General features: G+C 46.0%; 4 non-coding genes across 4 annotated transcripts; all 4 read left to right on the top strand.

Moving 5' to 3' along the window:
• Positions 1-4,826: 4,826 nt before the first annotated feature.
• Positions 4,827-4,957, top strand: LOC137564860 (U8 small nucleolar RNA). Its single transcript, XR_011030923.1, has one exon. It is a non-coding gene; the product is annotated as a U8 small nucleolar RNA (small nucleolar RNA).
• A 6,742-nt stretch (positions 4,958-11,699) lies between these two features.
• LOC137564858 (U8 small nucleolar RNA) lies at positions 11,700-11,834 on the top strand. The gene has a single exon (XR_011030921.1). It is a non-coding gene; the product is annotated as a U8 small nucleolar RNA (small nucleolar RNA).
• A 2,497-nt stretch (positions 11,835-14,331) lies between these two features.
• On the top strand, positions 14,332-14,466 carry LOC137564856 (U8 small nucleolar RNA). The gene has a single exon (XR_011030920.1). It is a non-coding gene; the product is annotated as a U8 small nucleolar RNA (small nucleolar RNA).
• Positions 14,467-15,919: 1,453 nt separating this feature from the next.
• LOC137564861 (U8 small nucleolar RNA) lies at positions 15,920-16,053 on the top strand. The gene has a single exon (XR_011030924.1). It is a non-coding gene; the product is annotated as a U8 small nucleolar RNA (small nucleolar RNA).
• The last annotated feature ends 5,102 nt before the right edge of the window (positions 16,054-21,155 follow it).

The raw sequence follows: 21,155 nt of genomic DNA, 5'->3' as shown, positions 1-21,155 counted from the left end.
GTTCATTTCTATGAAAAAAATAATTCAGAAAATTTATTGGAAAGCAGATCAGACATGTTGGAAATAGTCGATCTGACAATAAATCTGTCAGAAAATTGCATTATGCGTACCTAGCATAAGCTTTGGTGTACTTTACACAGTGACAATTTAGCACTTGGGGCAAGTGAAGACAGATCTTAATCAGTCAGCAGGAAGTTTTTAAGTTTTGTAATAGAATGATAATATTTATTGGCTAACCAAAAGAAAATAGTGAGCCTTTGGCTAATGAGCCATCTTCAGACTTTGTTTCTGTATACAAGATGTTAGGACATACAGTTATATATACAGTCAGCAGGAGATGTAGACATTGTTTTGTAAATATAAATAAATGTAATACAGTTGTCATTCTGTTTCAAAACATCCTGCTTTCACTGATGGCTAACACAGAACAATGCTTTGCTGCTTGTAAAACATGTCAGGAAAGAGTTAAACTGTACTAGCACAGAGAGAATGTTGCTGTCATTCCTTAGATTTATGGTTTGTTTTTATTTCCTAACAGGTCTCAGGTCTTTAACAGCTCTGACCAAGTAATAAAACATCAGTCTGGGGGAGAGGAGAGCTGATAATTCCTATCCTTGAATGCGTGCATAAAGAAACTAATCTGAACTCAAAAGTTCTACTACTTGAGCCCATGGCTATCATTCATAAAGCATTTCCGCATGCGGAAATGCTAAAAACAGCTGACTTTACCGACCACTCGGCAAAGTCAGCATTCATAAAGGCTCTTTCCGCATGAAAAAATGATACTAACGAGCAGAGTGATAAATCACCGCCTTGTGCGGTGATTATCGGAACAAATGTAGCAAAATGTTCATTCATGAAGAACACCGCAAGCGGTGTCAGGTCGGGAAGTCCCGCTCCCTCTGATGTGGCGATACCAATGCAAGTGAATGGAGACACAAAGACCTCCCAGGCAGCTGCAGCAGAGCGGAACACGGAGAAATGTATCAACTCTGCAGCTTCCGTGTCTCCACCTGCCTACCGCCTGCCTATCGCCAGCCTAGTTCGGGGAATCTCCGCAGTGCTTCCGCACATGGATACTTTTTTATGAATGCCCACCCAGAAGTCTAAAACACCGCCAGCGGTGTTTTCCCGCACTGATTCCCCTTACCGACAGCCTCTTTATGAATGATACCCCATATATTTTTTTTTCTCACAGCAGCTTGTATGTCCCCACTCATTATACTAAGGACAAGATCCTCAGATGACAACAGATGCTGTCATCACACACTCTGCGGTGAGAGAGATGCAGGGATCTCTGGAATTCAGGCAGAACAGAGCAAAGCAGAAGTGATTTACTTTGACATGTGACCTCTTATCTCTCCAAGTCCTGCGCCCTGCTGAATTTTATCGCCCTAGGCCTTGACCTTTGTGGCCTTTCCAGAAATCCGGCCCTGCAACTAGTGCTCAGTCACAGATAAGGGGGAATTAGACAGGCTAAACTCTCTAAATACATACACGGTGCATTTCTCTATGTTTTCTTCTGTCCTGTCCAGGAATTCAGGTTCAGGTCAGAAATGCACCCTGTATGTATTTAGAGAGTTTAGCCTAATTCCCCCCTCATCTGGGACTAATTACAAGTTGTAATTTGCCTCAGCAGAGCAGCTAATTGGTAAACACAGGATGTTAACCCTTTGTCTGCTTCCATGAAAGCCGGAAGTAGACACTGCAGATGTATTTCAGGATTTGCATCAGCTATAACAAAGGAAGGTTTTTCTGTATCATCAATCTGTATCAAATCTGTAACAGAAAAAAGTGCCCCGGGGGGTACTTACCTGGAGAGTGGGAAGCCTCTTGATCCTATTGAGGCTTCCCTCCGTCCTCCTCCATCCCACGGTGGTCTCGCTAGGCCCCTCCGAACGGCGGACATGTAAATATTTACCTTCCCAGCTCTAGCGCAGGCGCAGTAGCTGCTCACAGCTCGGGATCAGGCAAAAATAGCCGATCCCAGTTTGGTCCACTCTCCTGCGCAGGTGCAAGTCGCCTGTGCAGTAGAGCGGACCCGATTGGGATCAGCTATTTCCGCCTTAGCCCATTGGGGAGCCGCAACTGCGCCGGTGCTGAAACCGAGGAAGGTAAATATTGCAGGCGCTACTGACCTGTGCCACAACTTGACAAGTTGTCAGCTGTGGCTTCGGAGGAGCCCAGCAAGACCACCGCGGGACGGAGGAGGACGGGGGAAGCATCGATAGGATCTAGGGGCTTCCCCCTCCCGAGACAAGTTCCCCCAGGGGCACTTGTTTTTGTTACAGAGTCTCTTTAACCTCCTGAGCGTTACGCCGCTCAGGAGGTTTTGTTACTTTGTGCCCGATTTTAAAATAATTGTCCCTAATGACTGTAAATCCTCTAGCTAGCAGTAGGCTAGCTAGAAGAAGTCTCCGGCACCCCCCGATCGCCGCCGCCCCCCCTATATATACATTACCCAGCCGGGATCCAGCGATCGCGCAGCCTCCCGGCACAGCTCCCGTCTTCACTATGAGGAGGATCGCAGATGACGTCATGACGTCTTGCGCAAACCTGATCCTCCCCATAGATAGACCGGAGCTGTGCCGGGAGGCTGCGCGATCGCTGGATCCAGGGGAGGTAACGTATAAACAGGGGGATCACGGGGGATCAGGGGGTGTCCGACACTTGCACTAGCTAGCCTACTGCTAGCTAGAGGATTTACAGCCATTAGGGACAATTATTTATTTATGGGGGACTCCTGGGGCCACAGAGCAGTATGCCCGACACAGTGTCGGGCATACCTCTAAGGGAGTTAAAGGTTATTATCCTGAGAATCCCCCATGAGGAGATAGACAGTTCAAAACCTGTTGATTCTGTCAGATTTCATCTTCTTACTTTTTTCGCTGGAGTGCTCCTTTAAAAAAATAATCTTTGGTGTTTGGGTCACTGTTAATAATTCATAATAGCTGTTAATTTTCCCTAGGGGTTAACCTTTGGGGTCATGTGACCTCATTGTCCAATGAGTGTTACAAGAGGTAGTAGGTTTAGCCAATGGCTGATGTTAGGCATCAGGAAGAGGATAGTATTGAGGTTAGGTGTCAGGAAGGGTCTGAAGAGTGGGTTAGGTTAGGCATCTGGGAGGGGTTAGTGTTGAGGCTACGGTTAAAGGTCATCCGAGGTGAAAATAAACTGATGAGAAAAACAATTGTATCTAACCTCCTTCTCCTAAAAAAATACCTTTTTTTATATCCGAAAGTTTTATTTTATATTTATTTATATTTTATTTTATAGTTTTTACTGTTTCATTGTCTCTGCTCAAGGAGACCTTCATTGAAGTATGTCAGAGCTCAAATCTATGAATTATTGACCATTTTATTTCTTTCCTGCTCTCAGAAGCCATTTACTGACAGGAATGTGTTTTATGGCTGTAATTACTTATCAGTGAGAGTTATGCTATAGTCTGACCCAGTCCCAACCCGGACAGAAACTGCCACTTACTTACCTGATGTTTAACACTTTCAGGCAGAGAAAGAAAAAAAGGAACACAGCCTAGTTATTTGTGTGTTTGGCACTTTACATACAAGTCTCGTGTCACCTCGGTTGTCCTTTAAGAATCAGGAAGCATCTGATATGTGGAGGAAGTTAAGCATCAGGAAGGTGAGGTGAGGTTAGGCATCAGGCAGGATCTGGTGTGTGGGAGAGGTTAGGGTTGAGCTTCAGGAAGGGTTAATGTTGAGAATAGTATTGGGCCTCAGGAAGGGTTAGAGGTCACTAAGGGGCCAGTGCTGAGGTTAGGCGTCAGGAATGGTCTGAAGTGTGGGAGAGGTTAGGGTTGGGCGTCAGGAAGCGGTTTGTGTTGAGAGTAGTATTAGGCGTCAGGAACGGTCAGAGATCAGGATTAGTGTTGTGGTTAGGCATCAAGAAGGGTCTGATGTGTGGGAGAGGTTAGGGTCTAGCTTTAGGAAGGGGTTAATGTTGAGAATAGTATTGGGCGTCAGGAAGGTTAGAGGTCACAAAGGGGTCAGTATTAAGGTGAAGTTAGGCATCAGGCTGGATCTGATGTGTGGAAGAGGTTAGGGATGGGCATCAGGAAGCAGTTAGAGGTCACGAAGGGGTCAGTGTTGTGGTGAGGTTAGGCGTCAGGAAAGGTCTGAGGTGTGGGAGAGGTTAGGGTTGGGCGTCAGGAAGCAGCTAATGTTGAGAATAGTATTGAGCATCAGGAAGGATTAGAGGTCATGAATGGGGTTATATGTTGAGGTGAGGCATCAGGAAAGGTCTGAAGTATAGGAGAGATTAGGATTAGACGTCAGGAAGCAGTTAGTGTTGAGAATAGTATAGGGCGTCAGGAAGGATTAGAGGTCATGAAGGGGTTAGTGTTGAGAAGCGGCTAGGTGCCTGGAAAGGTCAGAAGTGTGGGAGAGGTTAGAGTTAGGTGTCAGGGAGGGGTCAGTGTTGAGGTGAGATTAGGCGTCAAGCGAGAAGACTGACCAGGATTAGGTTACGCCTTTGTAGGCGTGTTTATGTACATGACAATTAGCAATATTCGATGGTCAGTGAATAGTAGGGATGATCAAAGAGATGCAAATTCTTCCGAGTTGATGCAAATTGTTATGCAAATACATGCAGCTTCAAAATGTAGTAATCAATTTAAACATGGATTTAAATTGATTGGTCCATTTCAAAATATTTGCATCTCATTGATTATTCATAATGAACAGTAGCTTTGGAAAGAGTCCTCTTTAACTTGTAGGTCAAAGATTGTAGTAACCATCACGTGAGCTCGCCATGAGCTGAGATGGGAGTGCTGTGATCTGGTCCCTGCCTCTGCCCAATGCTTGGTATCGTCAGTGAGGTCAATCCTAACCTGTTCCTCCTTATGGAGAAACAGACATGATGAATAGAGGAGGCTGAGTGATTACTCTTATCTCCCCACCACCCTGATCCGACAACTCAGGGATGGTGCTATTCTGAGACCATTACTCACTGATGATCACTTACTTGTAAATGATAGAAGCTATTTGAAATTAACTACAAGATAATAGTATTCTTATTAATTATGAGCTCAATGTGAAATTGGACATGTTAAGTACACACCATACAATTTTGTGTTAGATGGATGGTTCGCTAGATACTTTCTGACATGTCTGATCTTATTTTCGACTTTGTTTTTCTGATCGATTTCTCATAGAAGTGAATGGAAAGATATAAGAAACGATAGCAGAATCGAATCGGAAAATCGAATCAGAAATCGATCGGATGGAAAATTGACCGAAAAGAACGCATTGGGCTCTATTCTCAAAGAGCCAAATTTTCCGCAAAATTTTACCGCTATATTCCCGCCAGCGGTAAACTCCGCATTTTTTCCACTGTCACTAATATTTTCCGCATGTTTTCCGCATGCGGGAAAAAAAGATGCGGAAACAGCCATTATTCATGCGGGAATCATGCGGTAAAAAGGTCGCATGAAAAAGTGTTTAAAAAAAAAAAGTTAAAGTCCAGCAAGCACAGCCCTTAAGCCTCCACACTTCATTAAAGTCAATGGGATGCGGAATATATCACCTACTACTTGTAGGTGATAAAAAATCGGTAATTAACGACGAAATGATGCGCCTGAACATTTTTGAGAATTGATCTTTTATTGCGGAAAATACCGACTTTTGCGGAAATTTTTCTGCATGAATCCCGCACTTTTACCACACTTTTTCCGCATGCGGAAAAAACATGCGGAACATTTTGAGAGTTCCAACTTGACGGTATTTTGGGTGCAAACTTCCCGCATGCACTTTACCGCATGCGGGAAGTCTTTGAGAATAGAGCCCATTGTGTGTACCCAGCCTTAGTGTCGTTCTGAAATCTAATTCAGTCAGGGAGCAGTGCTCTTTTCTGAAGCACTTATCTCAACCTGTCATTTACTGAGAGCTAATGACCCTTTGAACTTTCCTGCTCTGTTTCATAGTTTAAAGTGGACCTGAACTTATAACGCCTCTCTGCTCTACAAGATACGCAACAGCATAATAACTTTTAAACAAAAAACATTTCTTTGCTACAGCTGATACAAATCCTAAAAATATAAACAAAATAAGGAGAAATGTTAGGCTTTAGAAAAGGTCTATAAAAGGTGGTGAGGCCAGGCATCCGGAAGGGTCTGCAGTGTGGGAGAGGTTAGGGAGGGTACAGCATCAGTAAGACGTTAATGTGGAGGTTAGGGTTAGGTGTCAGAAAGAGGTTAGTGTTGAGGTGAGATTAGGCACCAGGCTGACCAGGATTAGATTACGCCTTTGTAGGCGTGTTCATGCAAATGACAAACAGTGTTATGTGCCAGTCAGTGGACAGTAGCCTGGAAAATAGTCCCCTTTAACATGTATTACTCTAAATACCTATGATAGAATACATCACTATAGATGTAAGATAATGGCTATCATTCATAAAGCATTTCTGCATGCGGAAGTGCTTAAAACAGCTGACTTTACCGAACACTTAGCAAGTGCTGCATTCATAAAGGCTCTTTCCGCATGAAAAGCTGACATTACAGAGCAGAGCGATAAATCACCGCCTTGGCTATCATTTATAAAGGTGCCGTCGGTAGTGCGGGAAAACACCGTTCTTCTCCGCAAGCGGTACTTAAGACTTCTGGGTGGTCATTCATAAAAAAGTTGCCTGTTGTGATACAAGTGCGGAGGTTTTCTGGAGGAAGCTGGCGGTAGCGTGGCGGAAGACATGTGGAAACATAAAAGCTGCCCGATTCCCTCCGTGCGCTGCTCTGTCTGATGCTGCTTGGGAGGTCCGTCCCATTCATTTACAAGTAATCCGCCCGCCTATCGCTACTGTCGAGCAAGCGGTATTTTCCTTCCGCATACTGCTTGCTCTAATCTTTCTGAATGGACGTGTTTGTTACTTTTTCTAGATAAATCTAGAAAAACTCTGCACAAGGCGGAAATGTATCGCTCTGCACGGGAGTGTCAGCTTTTCATGCGGAAAGAGCCTTTATGAATGGGGATTTTGCTGAGTGTTCGGTAAAGTCAGCGGTATTAAGTATTTCCGCATGCGGAAATGCTTTATGAATGATAGCCATTGTGCGGTGATTATCGTAACAAATGTAACAAAATGTTAGTTCATAAAGATTACCGCAAGCAGTGTGAGGATGGGAAGTACCGCTCCCTCGGATGTGGCGATAACAATGTTATGTTAATGGAGACACAGACCTCCCAGGCAGCTGCAGTAGAGCGGAACACGGAGAATTGTATCAACTCAGCAGCTTCCTGTGCTTCCGCAAGCCTACCGACAGCCTAGTTCGGGGAATCTCCGCACTGCTATCGCAACTGGATACATTTTTATGAATGAGCAGCCAGAAGTCTAAAACACCGTCAGCGGTGTTTTCCCGCATAAATTTACTTTACCGACAGCAGTTTTATGAATGATAGCCAATGTAGTAACCATCATGTGAGCTCATCATGAGCTGGGATAAGTGCGTTGCGATCCGGTCCCTGTGTTGACCAACACTCAGCTTTATCCACTAACAAAGTGCATGTGCCTATTGCTGTATGACCATAACAAGTCTGATACTTGTGTGGAAGAGTTATGTGTTGTGATCCAAAGTCTCTGTCCTACAACTTGAATCCTGGTTTAAAGGATACCCGAACTGAAATTTGACATGATGAGATAGACATGTGTATGTACAGTGCCTAGCACACAAATAGCTATGCTGTGTTCCTTTTTTTCTTTCTCTGCCTGAAAGAGTTAAATATCAGGTATGTAAGTGGCTGACTCAGTCCTGACTCAGACAGGAAGTGACTACAGTGTGACCCTCACTGATAAGAAATTCCTCTTTTATACCTCTTTCTTGCTCTCAGAAGCCATTTTCTGCTAGGAAAGTGTTTTATAGTTGGAATTTCTCATCAGTGAGGGTCACACTGTAGTCACGTCCTGTCTGAGTCAGGACTGAGTCAGCCACTTGCATACCTTATATTTAACAATTTCAGGCAGAGACAGAAAAAAAGGAACACCGCATAGTTATTTGTGTGCTAGGCACTGTACATACACATGTCTATCTCATTATGTCACAGTTCAGTTGGGGTATCCTTTAACCTCCTTGCCGGTCTAAAAAATCCGGCAAGGAGGCAGCGGCGCACATTTTTTTAATTTTTTTTTTTTTTAAATCATGTAGCGAGCCAAGGGCTCGCTACATGATAGCCGCTAAGCGGCGGCATCCCCCCACCCACTCCGATCGCCTTCGGCGATCAGAGTATGCAGGGAATCCCGTTGAGAACGGGATTTCCTGCAGGGCTTCCCCGGTCGCCATGGCGACGGGGCGGGATGACGTCACCGACGTCATGGACGTCGGGACGTCATAGGGAATCCCGATCCGCCCCTCAACGCTGCCTGGCACTGATTGGCCAGGCAGCGCAGGGCTCTGGGGCGGGGGGGAGCGACTCGGCGCGGCGGATTGCGGCGGATCGGCGGCGAGCGGCGGCGATCGGAAGTTACAAGCAGCTAGCAAAGTGCTAGCTGCTTGTAACAAAAAAAAAATTATGCAAATCGGCCCAGCGGGGCCTGAGATATCCTCCTGCGCAGGTTACCCCGAGCTGAGCTCGGGATAACCGGCAAGGAGGTTAATGCAGTGCTTGGTGCTGATCAGAGCAGCATTATGCAAAATAACTTGGTGCAGTTGGCAAAGTGGGCTATACCCCAAGGCAATGAAGAAAGCAATCAAAAAAACCCTCTTGAAGAAACCCTCGCTGGATCCTGAGTCCAGCTACAGACCTGTGGCAAACTTACCATTCCTGTCAAAAGCTATCGAGAAAGCATTCGCCAACCAGCCAGAAGCCAGGCTTACAGAGAACAGCATATTAGATACCTTTCAGTCAAGATTCAGGAAAAGGCACAGCACTGAAACAACACTAGTCTGAATAATGATCTATTTACAGCAAGAGACTAAAGATGATCAAAGAGATGCAAATTCCTCAGAGTTGATGCAAATGTATGCAGTTTAGAAAAAATGGACAAATCAATTTAAACCGAGGTGTAACCTCCCTGGATGTAATCCCGAGCTGAGCGCTGGCTAGCCACCAGGGGGCTCTATGCAGAGCAATAGGCACAGCGAGAGCTTTTACTCACCTCCTGGAGGATCCAGATGTTGGTAGCCGTTCTCCTTCCTGTCCTCCGAGGCTCTGAAACACTCTGGTGAGATGAATGCAGGAGCTGCTGTTGGCATTCTGGCTGCATAATTATTTCCTGATTTTAGGATCTAAAATCTTTTAAAAAAGACCCCAAAATCCGGAAATAATCATACAGCCAGAGGGGTTAAATTGATTGTTCCTTTTTCAAGCTGCATATATTTGCATATAAATTTGCATAATTTCTGGATTATTTGCATCTCATCCCTACAAGAGACAAGGGCGAGTGCTCAATTATGATTCTTCTTGACTTGTCTGTAGCTTTTGATACCATGGATCATGAACTATTAATCCAGCAATTGAAGGAATAATGCGACCCAAGGGGCGCTGCTCTCAGATGTCTGGCAGAACACAGCAAGTGCCTGTGTGTGGGTTGGGTATGCACTGCTCTAATCCAGTGCCACTTGGTTATATAGTCCTGCAGGGTTCTGTGCTGTCATCATTACCTTTTGTAGCCTACAGGCTCCAAGTGGGCAAAATACTCCAGAGCTATGCCTAGGATACCATTGGTACAAAGACAACATACAACTGTATTTGTCCTTCAAGCCTAGCACTCAAAACCCATCAGAATCCATCAATGCCTGTCTAGTGGAGTTACAAAACTGAATAAACACCAGCTGATTGAAGCTGAACCCTGAAAAAACAAACAATTTGGTGGTAGGCAGTCCACAGACTCCACACAGGATGGATAAAGTCCAAACATCTCTTCACTTCAAACTAGCAATTGGGGGAGATGCCATGCAGTATAAAGACTGTCATCAAATCCTCATTCATTCATCTGAGAAGTATAGCGAGATTTAAAGACCTTATCCCAGCTGAAGACTTACCTACTCTAGTTCATGCATTTGTATCCTTCTGCCTGGTCTACTGCAATGCTCTATTCATCGGATCCCCGGATAAAGTGCTGCACCCCTTACAACTAGTACACAATCCAGTAGCCAATCCCCCACACGGCTCACACATCTCCCCAGTACTGCAAACTCTTCACTGGTTACCAGTAAAATGGAGAATCCATTCTAAGATTTGCCTGCTGACATTCAAGGCCCTAAACCCCATGGAACCCAAGTGCACAGCAGATCTATTGCAACTATAAGCCCCTCTATGCACCTTCTGCTCTGCCAGTAAGATGAATGTGGTTATTCCCAGGATCCACTTAAAGAGAAGATGAAAAAAACAGCCCTTGGGGAGTACTTACCTCAGAAGGGTGAAACCGGCCCTCTGTATCCGAATGTGGCTTTTCCCAAGATACTGCTGCCCAGAGACTGTCCCTAATTGTGCTGGAGGTTGTATGCAATGTGAGCCTTGAAGACGGCAAGTTGTTACCCTACACAATCTGTTCAGCAGCCACTCTATCTCCATGCTCTGTGGATATTAAGGGAAGGTACCGGTACCACAGTGAATGGAGTGTGTGGTGCTGTATATTGTGATTGGGGCTGTTTGAGGAGCGCTCCGCAGTGTTTTAAATTGGTTTTAGGGTGGGTTAGTGTTTTTGTTCGGTTGCTCAATAAAGGTTTTTTATACATTTCTAAAGTTCTGAGCGGCAGCATATTTCTTTTTTGTTGAACTCATGTATTTTGGTTTATATGCAGTTGCTCCTGTTTGAATACAGTCATGGACAGTTAAAGTGGTGAGTTGAGATAGACAGGTCATTGTTGGTTTATCAGCTTTTCCCATTCTTCTCCAGCATTGGCAGCCCCCAAACAGCGGCAATAGAAATATTTATCTTCCCTGCTCTCGCGCAGGTGCAGTAACAGCTTTCCAATGGGCTCCAGCAGAAATAGTCTAACCCAATCGGATCTGCTCTACTGCACTGCTCGGGTCCGCTCTACGGCTCAAGTCTACGGCTCCTGCGTAGACTGGAGCCGACTAACGGAAGTGCGGGGACCTGTTTCCTGAAGCTGTGGGCAGCGGAGAACGGCGGCGTGAGAGCGATCCAAGCGGATGGGGCTGGAGTAAGCCCCAGGTATGTATACATCTTTTTGTTTCATTCAGCTCTGGTACACTTTAAGAAAAGGCCAAGAACCCACCTCTTTTCCTGAGCAACTGCAGAATGCAGGGCCACAGCGCATTGAGTCCCCAAGGAGTAAAGCGCTATGAAAAACATTATTATATGGCAACACAGAAAAGAGCATATAACGTAAGATAACATAGTAACAGTGGCGTAGCTAAGGAGCTGTGGGCCCCGATGCAAGTTTTACAATGGGGCCCCCCAAGCACTCTGTACATAACAATTTATGCGGCGCACCAAAACCTGCCAATGGCAACTACAGTGTCAGAGGTGCAAGAAGGGGGCGGGGTACAGCTTGTTAATGATTACCACTGTTCCAAGTATCTATAGAAGTGATTATTATGAGCACAGGACCAATAGAAAGCTAATACTGTAGTTGAGGGAGGGCCCTTCGGGGCCCCTCTGGCCCAAGGGCCCTGATGCGGTTTCAACCTTTATTGCTACGCCCCTGCATAGTAATTGTTAAGTGAGCTCGCCATGAGCTGAGATGGGAGTGCTGTGATCCGGTCTCTGCCTCTGCCCAGCAATCAGTATCGTCAGTGAGGTCAATCCTTACCTGTTCCTCCTTATGGAGAAACAGACATGATGAATGGAGGAGGCTGAGTGAGTGATTACTCTTATCTCCCCACCGCCCTGATCCGACAACTCAGGGATGGTGCCATTCTGAGACCACTACTCACTGATGATCACTTACTTGTAAAAGGCAGAATTAATTGAAAAAATCGTGTTAGTTTATATCTTTTTCTTCAGTAATGAATAGGATAATATGTTTCTTGTTCTTTCCAGTGACCCAAGCACCAAATAGTAATTCTTTTGCAATGAACATTCCCATAAGGCTGGTAAGTGGGGGCTGGGGTGAGTGGTATTACTTATGCCTGGTACACACCATGCAATTTCTCACCAGATAGATGGTCCAATAGATAACTTCTGACAGGTCCCATCTGATTTCCGATCGTTGTTCTAATCATTTATCAGAAACGGGGCCCTAGGCAAGGTTGTGGATTTAGGGCCCCGTTGTGGTTTTTTTTGGTAAGCTTAATTGGAGAGAGGTCAGAGAAGGTGGTCAGAGAAGCTGCCCGGGAATTCCGTGAGGAATTCGTCAGCGTCTGTAAAAGTGCAGAGAAGGAGAAGCGGTAGGCACAGCAGCAGGGAAGGGAGGACACCCCCCCTTCCCTCACCTGGAGCTCCCCCCTCTGGAACTAAGTCTTGTGTGGCTGGCTGTGGGCAGGGACTTACTTCTGCCTCGTTCCGGGCAGTGGAAGTTCCACGTGCTGCTGCTTTGGTCTAGACCAGACCAGACCAGAGGCAATGCAGAGCTTCATCTCGCACCGGCCGGAACGAGGCAGAGGTAAGTCCCTGCCGCTGCCAGCCGCACAAGACTTAGTTCTGGAGGGGGGAGCAAGGAAGAGGGAGCCCCAGGTGAAGGAAGGGGAACCTGCCGCTGCCAGCTGCACAAGACTTAGTTCTGGAGGGAGGAGCGAGGAAAGGGGAGCCCCAGGTGAGGGAAGGGGGGGATGTCCCCCCTTCCCCGCTGCTATGCCTACCGCTTCTCCTTCTCTGCGCTGCCACCCCCTCCTGGGGTCACCTAGAGACCTGGCTACCTATTCTGGGGATATATATATATATATATATATATATATATATATATGTATATATATGCTTGGCTACCTATTCTGGGGACACATATACACCTGGTTACCTATTCTGTCCCTCTGTTCCTTTCTGCTCTCACTGCTGCTGCCTGGGAGGTCTGTCTCCATTAACGTAGCTGTTATCCGCTGGCTTATCTCCTTTTCTAAACAGTCGGTATTCCGCTTGCTCTAATCTTTATGAATTGACATGTAGTGACGTGTTGAGATAATCACCGCACAAGGCGGCAATTTCCCGCTGTGCTCAGGAATTGTAGCTTTTCATGCAGAAACAGCTTTTATGAATGGACACTTTGCTAAATTGTTGGTAAAGTCAGCTGTTTTGAGCATTACAGCATGCAGGAATGCTTTATGAATAGAGGCCATAGTAGGTTTAGCTAATGGCTTTTTTAGGCATCAGGAAGGGGTTATTTTTTTTGTGCGATTTGATTCATCGATTTGATTTAATCAGACATGTCTGATCGGGATTTGATTTGATTCACAATTGTTTCATTGTTTTGCAGTGGCAAATCGAAACGAATCGAATCACATTCGGACATGTTGGATTGAATCGAATTGATGAATCGAATCAAATCGAATCACACAAAAGATTGTATGGTGTATATGGGGCTTTAGTGTTGAGCTGAGGTTAGGTGTCAGAAAGGTGTTAGTATAGCTTCAGGAAGGTTCTGAAATGTGGGAGAAGTTTGGGCAGGAGATACTTTCTACATGCCTCCCTCACAATGAGACGCAACGCATACCTCCCAAGTTTTTGAGATGAGAATGAGGGACACTTAAGCCACGCCCACGATCACGCCCCATCACAACCCTAGTCACGCGTACCATAAAGATTTCATAAGAAAAATATGTTGTTTTATAAGTCAAACCACACTGGTCCGTCCTTTCCTGGTTCATTTTCCTTCATATTAACATTTTAAAATTAGTAATATATCAATTTAAAGGATGCGAGTAAAGTTTAGAGTGAATCAAATATATTTTTTGTAGAGAAATATATATATTTACATAGAAAGAGGGACAAAGTCCTGAAAGAGGGACAAATGAGGAGGAAAGAGGAACAGAGGGACAGGGCTCCCAAAGAGGGACTGTCCCTCCGAAAGAGGGACAGTTGGGAGCTATGGCAACGTAGTAGGCTGCATGGCGTGGCAATGCAGCCTATTACGGCTGATTAGTGTTGAGGTCAGATTAGGCATCAGGTAGGGTCTGAAGAGTGGGTGGGCTTAGGCATCAGGAAAGGGTCAGTGTTGAGCTGACCAGGATCAGGTTACAGCTTTGTAGGCGTGTTCATGCAAATGACAAACAATTTAACGTGCCAGGCAATAAACCGCTTGTTAAAATAGTGCTCTTTAACGTTTATGGCAATGATTGAAGGAACATAAGTCTAAGTACCCAGGATGAAATGTATCACTATAGAAAATAGTAAGTAAGGTAACATAATGTAGTAACCATCACGTGAGCTCGCCATGAGCTGAGATGGGAGTGCTGTGATCTGGTCTCTGCCTCTGCCCAATGCTCAGTATTGTCAGTGAGGTTAATCCTTACCTGTTCCTCCTTATGGAGAAACAGACATGATGAATGGAGGAGGCTGAGTGAGTGATTACGCTTATCTCCCCACCGCCCTGATCCGACAACTCAGGGATGGTGCCATTCTGAGACCACTACTCACTGATGATCATTTACTTGTATAAAGCAGAAACCATTCAAAACTCATCTTCAAGAAACACTGAAGCCAGTTTAAAAATGGCTTTTTCTCTTTTGTTTATCTGAGGCGTATTGGAGAGGTCGACGGGCCGCATTGCGTACATTTTTACGCATTCCCGCTAGTGCAGGAACATTAACGCATACATTTTTACGCGTTAGTGGTGCAATGCGTAAACATTTACGCATGGCACCACTAACGCGTAAAAATGTATGCGTTAATGTTCCTGCACTAACGGGAATGCGTAAAAATGTACGCAATGCGGCCGCCGACCTCCGAGGTCAGAAAGCTGCCAGCGGGGGACTGGAGCAGCAGTGAGTGACTACGAGGGCACAGGATGGCTGCATGGAGCTGGTAGAAGCCCCAGGTAAGTGAAACTCATTTTTTTGTTTTGTTAGGACCTTCCCTTTAAAACACCGCTATCCTATGGCAGAACGAGGGGTCACATGGCCGCACTCCCCAGGGCTGAGACTGTGTGTGGCCGTGGCTCCCCCCTCCATTATGGGAAGGCACCTACTTATCTAACCTATACTGGGGGCACCTACCTATCTATCTAACCTATACTATTGGTAACTATACTGGCTAGGCACCTACCTAGCTAACCTATAATGGGGGCAACTATACTGGCTACCTATACTGGAGGCACCTACCTGGCTAACCTATAATCGTGGCTGGATGGTGTAATGGTTAAGGGCTCTGCCTCTGACACGGGAGACCAGTATTCGAATCTCGGCTCTGCCTGTTCAGTAAGCCAGCACCTATTCAGTAGTAGACCTTTGGCAAGTCTTCCTAACACTGCTACTGCCTATAGAGTGTGCCCTAGTGGCTGCTGCTCTGGTGCTTTGAGTCCGCCAGAAGAAAAGTGTGATATAAATGTTATTTGTCTTGTCTATACTGGGGGACCTATAGCTGGCTACCTATACTGGATGCAACTAGACCTGGCTAACCTATACTGCATGCACCTATTTTTACACCCTCACCCTGGGTACAATTTAGGCTAGAAACTGTCCTGGGTGAAATAAGGCTTCAGATGAGAAGGCTGACCAGGATTAGGTTACGCCTTTGTAGGCATGTTCATGCAAATGCATTATATGCCAGGCAGTGAATAGTAGCTTAAAGGTATATTACTCTAAGTACCCAGGATGTAATGTATCACTATAGAAAGAAGCATGGGACATGAGCTTACTATTATGTGAGCTCGCCATGAGCTGAGATAGGAGTGTTGTGATCTGGTCCCTGCCTCTGCCCAATGCTCAGTATTGTCAGTGAGGTTAAAGGTCCGTACACACGCCGGACTTTAGGCAACGACGGGTCCGTCGATGCCTCCCGCTGGGACGCCCACTCGGACTGTCGCTGGCACGCCCACCCAGCGGGAGGCAACGACGGACCCGTCGTTGCCTAAAGTCCGGCGTGTGTACGGACCTTTATCCTTACCTGTTCCTCCTTATGGAGAAACAGACATGATGAATGGAGGAGGCTGAGTGAGTGATCTTATCTCCCCACCACCCTGATCCGACAACTCAGGGATGGTGCCATTCTGAGTCCACTACTCACTGATGATCATTTACTTGTATAAAGCAGAAACCATTCAAAGCTCATCTTAAGTGGTGGTGTTTATCTTAATTCTGCCATTATAGAGGTTGGTTTGTGGTAGAGATGCGAAGTTCGGATCTTTTCAATGATCCGGATGGTTTGAATCGGATCATTGAAAAGATCCAGATCTTTGATCCGAATCTCGGATCATTTTACTACGGAAGCATTCGGGGGCGAAATGAATAGCAGGACAGGTCTTTCCCTGCGGTGGACAGAGAAGGGGAGGGGGGTGGACACACAGAAAAGGGGAGAAGATGGACAGAGGACAGGGAGTGGACAGAGAAGGAAGGAGGGACGAGCAGGGAGCAGAAATGTTTGCACACAATACCCACATGCTGCAATCATATACTTTACATATATTTCACCTATATGTTCATCTGTATACTCCCAACTCCCATTCCCCAAAGCATTCCCAGAAGTGAAGTGCAGCTGTTTAGAGCAGTGCAGGAGGATCATATTGCACAGCAATCACAGTGCCTGCCCTGTCCTAGCCCAGCACGCTGCCTGCAAAGTTACTGAGCTCAGCCAAAAGTTTCCAATGTGTTCACTGTGCACAACTACGGAACAGACAGCCTATAATGAGCAGCACATTTCAGCCAGTATGTGTGCTCTACACATATCTGGCAGTGGCACCGATGTCCCCCCTCTCTCATCTACCTGTGGCTGTGCAAGGCTGCCTCCCCTTCAACAGAGCGATCCATCTCTGCTCTGCTTCCAGGACCCCGCTGCCCGCTGAGAGGGGGCGTGTCGCTCCTGCCCCCGCCCCCTCTGTGATCCGAATCACTTATTTTGATGATTCGGATGATTCGACTCACAAAAGAGATTCAGATCAAAGATCCAAATCGTTCATGATCTGGACAACACTAGTTTGTGGTGGCATGTACCACTGGGATTGGGGGGAGTACCATTATTTACTACAGAGTGCTGCTCCTCTGGCTTCTGGCTCATTCAGAATACCCCATCTTCCCAAGCTGGCCATAGATTCAGCCGGCATAGGTAAATGTTGGTGGTTCCCACGACCCCCAGTGAAACACACCATTATGAACTTTCCTTATGGGGAAATTCATATTAAATGCTGCTCAGGAAGGAGTCAGTGTGGAGGTGAGATAAGGCCTCAGGTGAGAAGACTGACCAGGATTAGGTTACGCCTTTGTAGGCGTGTTCATGCAAATGACATTATGTGCCAGGCAGTGAATTTGTAGCTTGGAAAAAAGTTCTCTTTAACTTGTACGAATGATTAAGGTATATTAGTCTAAGTACCCAGGATGTAATGCATCACTATAGATAGGAGCATCTTAGGTGAGATAATGCAGTAATTGGTACATGAGCTGAGATAGGAGAGCTGTGATCTGGTGTCTGCCTTTTCCCAACACTCAGTATTGTCAGTGAGGTTATCCTTACCTGTTCCTAAGGTGGCCATACACGGACCATGTGGACGGCCACATGGCCCAGACCCTGTAGGCAACCACAGGATAGTCCAGGGTCCTCCAGTCCTTCGGATGTTGGAGGATGCCGCCAGGGTCCTCCAACCCTCGGGTTGGAGGACGCTTAGTACCCCCTGCGCCGATGGCAAGGGGGGGATAAGTTCCCTTTGGGGAACACCGGAAGGGCCCTGCTGTATTGTGGGGCCTGTGGCTACTCATGCACGTTTTGTGGGGGTGCTTTAGGGCACTCACGCTTTTTCCATGCATGGGGCTAATAGCTTTGCTTACCCGGGACTCCTGTTGCATGCAACAGGAGCCAAGAAAGCTAAAAAAAAAAAAAAAAAGGTGGCCATACACTGGTCAATTTGCCATCAGATTCGACCAACAGATAGATCCCTCTCTGATCGAATCTGATCAGAGAGGGATCGTATGGCCACCTTTACTGCAAACAGATTGTGAACCGATTTCAGCCTGAAACCGTTCACAATCTGTGGTAGTGGTGGTGCTGCCGCTGCTCTCATTCCCCCCCCCCCCCCCCCCCCGCATACATTACCTGCTCCGCCGGCGCGAATCCCCGCTGTCACTGCTGTCTTCTCCGCTCTGGTCTTCGGCATGCTTCACTTCTTCCTGCCCGGCAGGAAGTTTAAACAGTAGAGCGCCCTCTACTGTTTAAACATCCTGCCGGGCAGGAAGAAGTGAAGCATGCCGGAGACCAGACCAGAGCGGAGAAGACAGCAGTGAGCGGGGATTTGCGCCGGCCGGAGCAGGTAATGTATACCCGCTGTATTGCGTCGGTCGTTGGGCATTCGAACGCCGCTAACGACGCACTCCCGACCCGCCGGCGATCGAGAAAAATCTTCCACATGGATGGGTCGACGGGAACGATCGATTTCGGACGGAAATCGATCGTTCTGTCAGCGGTGTGTGTGTGCCGATTTCACAGCCGTGTCGATCACTGTGATTGAAACGGCTGTATATCGGCGGGAAAATCGATAGCTGTATGGGCCCCTTTATGGAGAAACAGACATGATGGGCTCTATTCATAAAACATTTGCGGTAAAAAAAAAATCTTGGAGGGAAAACACTGCATCGGTATTTTAGACTTTTGTGTGCTAATTCATAAAAAGTTTACACTTGCAATAATAGGTTGGGGAATTCCCGCACTAAACTGGCGGTGCTGCTGAGTTGTTACATTTGCTGGCTGAGTTGTTACATTTTCTCTGTGCAGAGACAGTTACTATAAAGGAGGCAGCCCCAACTTCCCTTTAGATGTGCATTATTTTTAAAACTGCCTCTGTTTGCCCTGAATCTGTGTATTAGTCTTTCTAAACAGTATATTTAATTGCCACAGCTTAGAAGAAGTTCCAGAAATGTTACACATGCAGGCTTTCTAATGTGAAATTTGTCTGAAAACAGTTACCCAAGGAGTTAAAAAAAACACAGCCTTAGTATTCCAGGATGCAGTTTTTGTTCTGCTCTGACTGCAGCTGCCTGGGAGGTCTGTCTCTCCATTAGCTTGCCTGTTATCACTGGCTTATCGCCTTATCTAAACAGCGGGGTTTCTCAGCTCACATTCCGCCTGCTCTAATCTTTATGAATTTCAGTGACATGTGTTGTGATATTCTCCGCACAAGGCGGTAATTTCCCGCCTTGCTCACGAATTGTATCTTTTCATGCGGAAACAGCTTTTAAGAATTTTTTCCGCTTTCACTAAAATTTGCCGCATGTTTTCCACATGCGGTAAAAAAAAGATGCGGAAACACCCATTAAACTTGCGGTAAACATGCGGTAAAAAGGTCGCATTAGAAAGTTTAAAAAAAAAAAGCAAAGTCCAGCAAGCACAGCCCTTAAAGGGATACTTAAAGGGAAGGTTCAAGCAAAATAAAAAAATGAGTTTCACTTACCTGGGGCTTCTCCCAGCCCCCTGCAGCCATCCTGTGCCCTCGTAGTCACTCACTGCTGCTCCAGTCCCCCACTGGCAGCTTGCCGACCTCGGAGGTCGGCGGGACGCATTGCGTACATTTTTACGCATTCCCGCTAGTGCAGGAACATTAACACATACATTTTTACGCATTCCCGTTAGTGCAGGAACATTAACACATACATTTTTACGCATTACTGGTTTGATGCGTAAAAATTTACGCATTGAACTAGCAATGCGTAAAAATGTATGTGTTAATGTTCCTGCACTAGCGGGAATGCGTAAAAATGTACGCAATGCGTCCCGCCGACCTCCGAGGTCGGCAAGCTGCCAGCGGGGGACTGGAGCAGCAGTGAGTGACTGCGAGGGTACAGGATGGCTGCAGGGGGCTGGGAGAAGCCCCAGGTAAGTGAAACTCATTTTTTTATTTTGCTTGGACCTTCCCTTTAAGTCAAGGGGGAAAAATGAGTTTAACTCACCTGGGGCTTTCCTCAGCCCCCAACCAGGAGGCCGCAATAGCAGCATAGGGGGCGATATTATGGCTGGGAACGCGGAAAATCACTCGCATTCCCATGCCTGTCGGCCGGGGATGGCGAAACCGGAAGTCGCCGCCGGCGGGTCCAGGAGCATCAGAGCGGGGCTGCAAGGGCACCGATCGGCTGCAGGGGGCTGAGGAAAGCCCCAGGTGAGTTAAACTCATTTTTTCCCCCTTGACTTAAGTATCCCTTTAAGCCTCCAGACTTCATTAAAGTCAGTGGGATGCGGAATATATCACCTACTACTTGTAGGTGATAAAAAAAAAAATGGTAAATAACATCGAAATGTGGTGCCTGAAATGTTTTGTGAATTGATTTTTGTGTGCGGAAAATACAGACTTTTGCGGAAATTTTACCGCATGCGGGAAGTCATTGAGAATAGAGCCCAAAAAAGGGTCAATAGTTCATAGATTTTATTTAAACTTAAAAAGTAGAATTAAACACAAAATAAAACTGTGGAATGTCTTAAAAAGTCATTTTTAGGAAAAGACAGATACAATCATTTATTTCATGTTTATTTTTGCTTCGGGGGCCATTTGCAATTCACTTTTTCACCTGAGTTTTCTCCTAGAAGATAACTTTTCATCTTCAATTTAAAATAATTTTCCAGCCCTTTTCGACTAAATAAGTACCAAAAAGTTGGTGAAAAAAGTACTATCAAAATTATTTTGAGTATTTTCTTGCTTGTTAATGGCTTAAAGGGCATTTTATTGACAAGTTTAAACATATATCCTAGGACAGTGATGGCTAACCTTGGCACTCCAGCTGTGGTGGATCTACAAGTCCCATGAGGCATTGCAATACTCTGTAAGCATAACTCGGGGAGGCAGAGGCATGATGGGATTTGTAGTTTTGTCACAGCTGGAGTGCCAAGGTTAGCCATCACTGTCCTAGGAGAAAACTCAGGTGAAAAGTTGAATTGCATATGGCCCCGGGTGTCTAATTTACAAAATGTACAGAGTCAAACGCATTTTTAGTAGAGAAATATATATATATTTACATAGAAAGAGGGACAAAGTCCTAAAGAGGGACAAATAAGGAGGAAAGAGGGACAGTTGGGAGCTATGGACCCATGTACAAAAATCCAATATAGAGGCTGGTGCAGAATCTAATCCAGCCATATTCCCTTCACAAGCAATAGCTCTGGGCCGGGCTCCTATTGGACCGTTG

Source organism: Hyperolius riggenbachi, chromosome 3 (genome assembly GCF_040937935.1).
Source record: "Hyperolius riggenbachi isolate aHypRig1 chromosome 3, aHypRig1.pri, whole genome shotgun sequence".
Classification (NCBI taxonomy): Eukaryota; Metazoa; Chordata; class Amphibia; order Anura; family Hyperoliidae; genus Hyperolius; species Hyperolius riggenbachi.
The sequence above is the reverse complement of the archived record's forward strand: the minus strand, read 5'-3'. Positions and strand labels throughout refer to the sequence as shown.